The sequence below is a fragment of the Schistocerca americana genome, chromosome 2, assembly GCF_021461395.2.
Source record: "Schistocerca americana isolate TAMUIC-IGC-003095 chromosome 2, iqSchAmer2.1, whole genome shotgun sequence".
Taxonomy (NCBI): domain Eukaryota; kingdom Metazoa; phylum Arthropoda; class Insecta; order Orthoptera; family Acrididae; genus Schistocerca; species Schistocerca americana.
This window is the reverse complement of record NC_060120.1, coordinates 699,983,363-699,990,030: the sequence shown is the minus strand read 5'-3', so window position 1 is coordinate 699,990,030 and position 6,668 is coordinate 699,983,363.

Sequence of the window (6,668 nt, the reverse complement as noted above, 5' to 3'; positions counted from 1 at the left end):
ATTAGCTTAGAATATAGAGGTTCGTTCAAGATGAGCGGGATCATTTAGTATTTGTTCTAGACTTACGTTGCTCTCGATGAAATTGTTGACCTTCTGGATGAGTGGGTGGTCTGTGATCGAGGCACAGCTAGGTACGAACTTCTGATTAAATAGTCTCCACCTGAGCAGAAGCGTCATCTAGTTCTGCCTCCACTAAGAGAACAGTGGCCCCCTAGGCAAGATCTTGTGACACGGTATTCCAGGTCAGACCTGGCCAAAACGTACTCTGCGGTCGCGACCGCGGCCCTGCCTAGCGTTCCGAGTACTGCGGTGAATAGTGACGAGGGGTGAGATAGAAAAGGAACAGGCATAGTTGGAGCCAGACACCGCTAGATCAAGACAGCCGTCCTGTGACACACAACAACGTCTCTAGCAATACTACTTGCTTTAAATTACATTTATGTTCTGCATTAGGAATACTGTTGCTTCTACGCACGTGTCCAAAGAAAGAAGAGAAGCCACATTACTCAGTGCGGAATGGGAATTGCTTTACTTTATGTATACACTCATGCACATAAATTAAGGATATAGCTGATACATGGTGAAACAACGCTCTGGTGGGCGGTTTGCGGGTTTAAATCACCTCGGGGTATGACCATGCGGTGCATTTTACCTGCGGTCGTCGCACGGTGGCGCTGGCAGCAGTCTACATACGCAGAGGTGTGTTGGTGCATGTCAGAGTACAGTGCATCGAGTAAGTTTGCGGGTGTTTTCAGATGTGCTAATGGTGACTGTGTGTTGAAAATGGCTCAAAGAACGACGTTATGAGGGGTAGAATACTAGGGCGACTGGAGGCTGGTCAAAAACAGCAGATCGTAGCACGGGCCCTCCATGTGCCACAAAGTGTGATCTCAAGATTATGGCAACGATACCAGCAGACAGGAAACGTGACCAGGCGCTACAGTACGGGACGTCCACAGTGAACAACACCACAAGAAGACCGATATCTCACCATCAGTGCCCGCAGACGGCCACGGAGTACTGCAGGTAATCTTGCTTGGGACCTTACCGCAGCCACTAGAACAATTGTCTCCAGACACACAGTCTACAGACGACTGAACAGACATGGTTTATTCGCCCGGAGACCTGCAATGTGCATTCCACTGACCCTGATCACAGATGAGCCCGTAAAGCCTGGTGTCAAGAACACAGTACATCGTCATTGGAACAGTGATCCCAGGTTATGTTCACGGACGAGTCCAGGTATACTCTGAACAGTGATTCTCGCCGGGTTTTCATCTGGCGTGAACCAGGAACCAGATACCAATCTCTTAATGTCCTTGAAAGGGACCTGTATGGAGGTCGTGGTTTGATGGTGTAGGGTGGGATTATGATCGGTGCACGTACACCCCTGCATGTCTTTGACAGATGACCTGTAACAAGTCAGGTGTATCGGGACGTCATTTTGCACCAGTATGTCCGCCTTTTCAGGGGTGCAGTGGGTCCCACCTTCCTCCTGATGGATGATAACGCACGGCCCCACCGAGCTGCCATTGTGGAGAAGTGCCTTGAAACAGAATATATCAGGCGAATGGAGTGGCCTGCCTGTTCTCCAGACATAAGACCCATCGAGCACGTCTGGGATGCTCTCGGTAGACGTATCGCTGCACATCTTCAAACCCCCAGGACACTTCAGCAGCTCCGACAGGCACTGGTGCAAGAATGGGAGGCTATACCCCAACAGCTGCTCGACTGCCTGATCCAGTGTATTCCAACCCGTTGTGCGGCCTGTGTACGTGTGCATAGTAATCATATCCCATATTAATGTCGGGATACATGCGCAGGAAACAGTGGCGTTTTGTAGCACATGTGTTTCGGGACGGTTTTCTCAACTTATCACCAATACCGTGAACTTACAGTTCTGTGTCGTGTGTGTTCCCTACGTGCCTATGCTATTAGCGCCAGTTTTATGTAGTGCCACATTGTGTGGCACGACATTCTGCAATTATCCTTAATTTGTGAGCAGGAGTGTAGTCAGAAGGCCAAGGAAAGTGCTTAATATGTCATCGCACTATACTGAGCTCGAAAAACTCTCTTTGGAACGTCATTACAAAGCCATCAACAAACAGGATATGACAACGCTATGGTACACTTGTCTTCTGCCGAAGGAGAATGAATGATGGCTGAGCGGAAAAACTGAATTAAGGGTAAGTAGAGTAGTGACAAAATCTTTTATCATCGACATCAGTAATTACTTGAATTGATTAAGTCTCTTAATGCAAGTGGAGAGTCATTTGGCAACAGATATGGCGGACAAAACTGACGGTATCAAACAAAAATTAATCCAGTGGAAATATCATCTTAAAGTTCATGAAATGGAACATTTCCCGTAATTCGTGACAGACATACGTGGACCAGGCATGACTAACTAAGCTCCAGTATTTGAAATATTTCATGATGAGTTCTCAACGAGATTTCAATAGTTTGCACGACTGAAGACTGACTTCGAGTTATTTTTGAGGTCGTTCTCTGTTTTGGTTGCTGAGCACCTCATTACTTCCTACTTGAACTGAAACACGTACTATGTGGCACCCGGCTCAACGACCTCTTTGTCCAATCCAGTAGTTTACGAGACTTTTATAAAACGTTACTCAAAGATCAAAATCTTCGATTGCACAGACACGACGCTAAGTTATTTCATGTTTGGTTCAACGAAGGTGTGCGAACTTCTTTTTGTCCTTTATGAAACTGACAAAGTCCCACCAACGTTCGGCTTTAACCGATTTTAACCTGCCTATCTCCATGTGTCTGACTGTATTAGGAACCATAATTTCGGATATATTCCATATTTTAAAATCGAAATATGTATACACAACGTTATGCTAAATGCCTGTATGAAAAGCTTTTTGTAGTTATGCTCATTGTATTAGCACAATCTAATGTTCTTATTTAATGAAGTTATAAAGTCATTGTTTTGGAAAAATATAAAACGCTGAAAATAAACGATACTTATAAATCCTGGCTAAAGAAGTATACCGCAATATTCTCGTCTTAGAAGTAGTCGCAATGAGTTGTAGAGAGTCTTCTTAGGTTTCCAGTACGTGAAGAATTCGGCATCTAACCGTCTCACTCACACACCTGCTCGTAAGGGCGCAGTGGTGGGGGAACCCAGACCCTCAGCACACTGGAGCGCAAATGCTAGCCAGACCTCTTGCAGATTGTCCATTTTGTTTACAATATAATACAGAGTCCTACAGTACAATGTGGTTTCCAAATCTAATGTCGATCGTATAATGCCACGGTAAATATACTACGGGGAAAAAATGCAAAACCTCAAGGCATGCGTTCAGTGGCAACTGGGTGTAATACGTTTCTACTGAAGGGTTGTAGAGTTAACCATTCATCTGTCACGTTCATCGATGATCAGATGGCGCTCAGCAGGCATGTCTGTGCATCCTCCGTTTTGCTCTGCAGGCAATATTTGTGCTCGGTTTAGTGTGGGCAGTGTTTGGAACACTGGGGAGTACAACCAAGCCCCACCGACGAATATGTGCTCTTGGTGAACAGCTTCTGCCATTTGAAGGGCATTGTAGGCATGTGGAAAACTGGATGGACGGCGAATTACTGCACATGTTAGGCACAATATACCAGTGGTGTGCCGCTGCTTTCCGTAGCGGTCTGTGGAACATTCCCACACCTGTAGACCAACTTATGGACGTCCACGTAGAGCAGGCGCACGTCGAGATCGACGCACTGTGCGAGCCGCGGTGGTTGACCGAACATTGTCCAGGGCCGGAATCCGTGCACACGTGTCATCAGGGATGACTGCGAAGCGTCTGCTCGCAGCAGGATTAGTAGTAGTAGTAAGAGCATTTGCGCCTTTGGCCAGGCTACCACCGACACTACTACACTGCCAAGCACGGCTATTCTGGTGTTGTGAAAGAGTTGACTGGTGGGTGGAATGGCACTCTGTTGTCTTCAGTGATGAGGGCAGGTTCTGTCTGTATTCGAATGATGATCGTTTACATGTACAGCGTAGACCTGGTGAGCCGCCTATTTCTGAATCATTTCGCTCACGACACACAAGTCTCCCGCGAGGCTTCATGGAGTTGGAGCCATCAAATAGAGCTCAAGGTCACATATGGTGTTTCTGCAGGGTAAAACAACCAGGGCCCACTACATTGCACAGGCTGTTATACCCATGCCACTGCCATTTCTTCGACATGAAGGTGATGCGCTTTTTCAGCACAACAGTGCAGGTCTACATAGGGCTGGTGCGACGTAACTGCATGGCCAGCAAGACCGAACACGTTAGGGACATGATGAAGCGGCAACTTACTCGTTCTCCAGGACATGCAAGATTCATTTCTGAGCTGTAACTAAAGACGCAAGATGCTTGGGACAGTCAATCACAGAATACCATTCGGTACTTTTATGATGGTCTGCTTGCGAGGATACACGCCCTCGTTGCCGCCAGAGAGGGGTACACCGTGTATTGAAGCGACTGTTTGGGTACCTTTTACTGTGACATGTGCGTTTCATTTGATCTGAATTTATCATATTCTTGTACAATGAAGAACTACCTGTCACCTCACTTGTGAATTAAATGACCTTGTCCCTGAGGATGTTGCATTTTTTTCCCGCAGTGTATTTTCAGGAGCTGAAAGATTTAATCTGCGACTACTGTATTAAGACGATCAGTTGATAAGCGAAGTAAATAAAAGTCATTCATGACGTTCTTAACGAACGGCACCAGTGTGTGTGCTCTGAAATTTCATTCAGTCTATTTGTTTAACGATTCAGTCTCTCCAGCTTTGATTGACGGTTCAACCACGACTGCACGTAACACACAGAGCTAGTGCGCGCTGTTCGTTTCTCTACACTAATAAACCAAACCGTTATGACCACATGCATAATGGTTTGTTAGTCCATCTTTGGTACGCAGTGCAGCAGCGCTTTTGCGTAGTACGGATTCGATTAAGTCCTTGTTAGGTTCCGGAGGTACCGGCACCGGATGTGGAAGCCCATGTCACGCAACCCCGAAGATTACAGGCTTATTTTTGGGCGCGGAGCTCGCGCCCGACAGCGTCCCAGATGTTTCCATCGGGTTCAGATCAGGTGAATTTGGTGGCCAAGACATCAGCGTGAGTTCGCTATCACGCTCCTGAAACCACTGTAGCTGGATTCTGGCCTTGTGATATGGACAGTTATCCTGTTGCAAGAAGACAGGAAGCTTGAAGGGGGGCGTGTTGTCGGCAACAATGTTCACGTGGTCCACCGCTGTATTGGTGCCTTCAATTACTATCACAGGTCTCGTGGAAGCCCAGGAGAATGCGCCCCGCAGCTTAATACAACACCCATCGCTTGGCGAGCTATCCACTGTCGGCTTCTTCTGAATAATTTCAACCTATTTGTCCGTAGGGTAGAGGATTTTATCCGAAGGTATTGCCTGCTAATTCAGTTGGTGGTCGTTAACTCTGAACTGGTTGTTTTTCTTGTTATTTTGTGTGCCAATTTTTATATGCTACTAGTAATCTATCGTCGGCCTACTGGCTGTCCAAAAGGGCCACGATCCATGACTCCGGCCCATTCGTCTCTGCTCTGGTTTTACGTTTTCTTAACGCTTCCACTCCCTAATCAACCTTTCGGTATTGAGTGATCATAATGCTGTGGTTCATCAGCCTACCTATGCTTCAGGTTGTATGTAACTGCGATAATAATTAAAGAAGGACTGATGGTTCAAATGGCTCTGAGCACTATGGGACTCAACTGCTGAGGTCATTAGTCCCCTAGAACTTAGAACTAGTTAAACCTAACTAACCTAAGGACATCACAAACATCCATGCCCGAGGCAGGATTCGAACCTGCGACCGTAGCGGTCTTGCGGTTCCAGACTGCAGCGCCTTTAACCGCACGGCCACTTCGGCCGGCAAGAAGGACTGACTCGTTAGTTGGTAAATTACTGCACTGTTATGAAAACACTTTAGTCTGCGGATATTAATATGCTAGTAGTAATGGAACAAGCTGCGAAAAATTGTCGTACATCGTTTTTGCATTATAGACTGCTAATTAATGTAAAAATTACAGTCTGATTTAGTTTAAAGATAGCAAATTTATAAGTACATTAGAAATAAATAATCTAAGATTGTTATTAAAATATACGAAATATGGGATAGATTGTTTCCGTTAGCATGACTTAGAATTTTAAACAGGTCTAATGACGCTGATTAGGGCTTTGAATGATCTTCCAGAATGGCTCGATCAAAACCAATCTTGGGCCGCTACTACTAATTTCAAAGTAACGTCTGAAACAATTAGATCATCAGGTCCATCGTTACCAGTCGTTATATTTAATGACTATCCCCTTAATGTAACAATATGTTCCAAAATAACGTGACAACAATACAGCGATCCTATGGAATAAAAATAAAACAAATAAATAAAGTTGTACAATATAACTGCAGGATACAACATAACTTATATACAATATGTTTAGCGTATCGCTTTGGTGCTTTAATAGGGGACTTCTTTCTTTCTGTATCATTTTTCTCACGCTTCTCAATAAAGCTATCAGCTTGTATTGTGCTTTCACTTATCTGTTTGTCATTTCTTTCACTTTAATGAGTTATATTCCACATGTACTAAAACTTTCTACCGTTCATAGCTGCTCCTCACCCAGAGCCATTTTC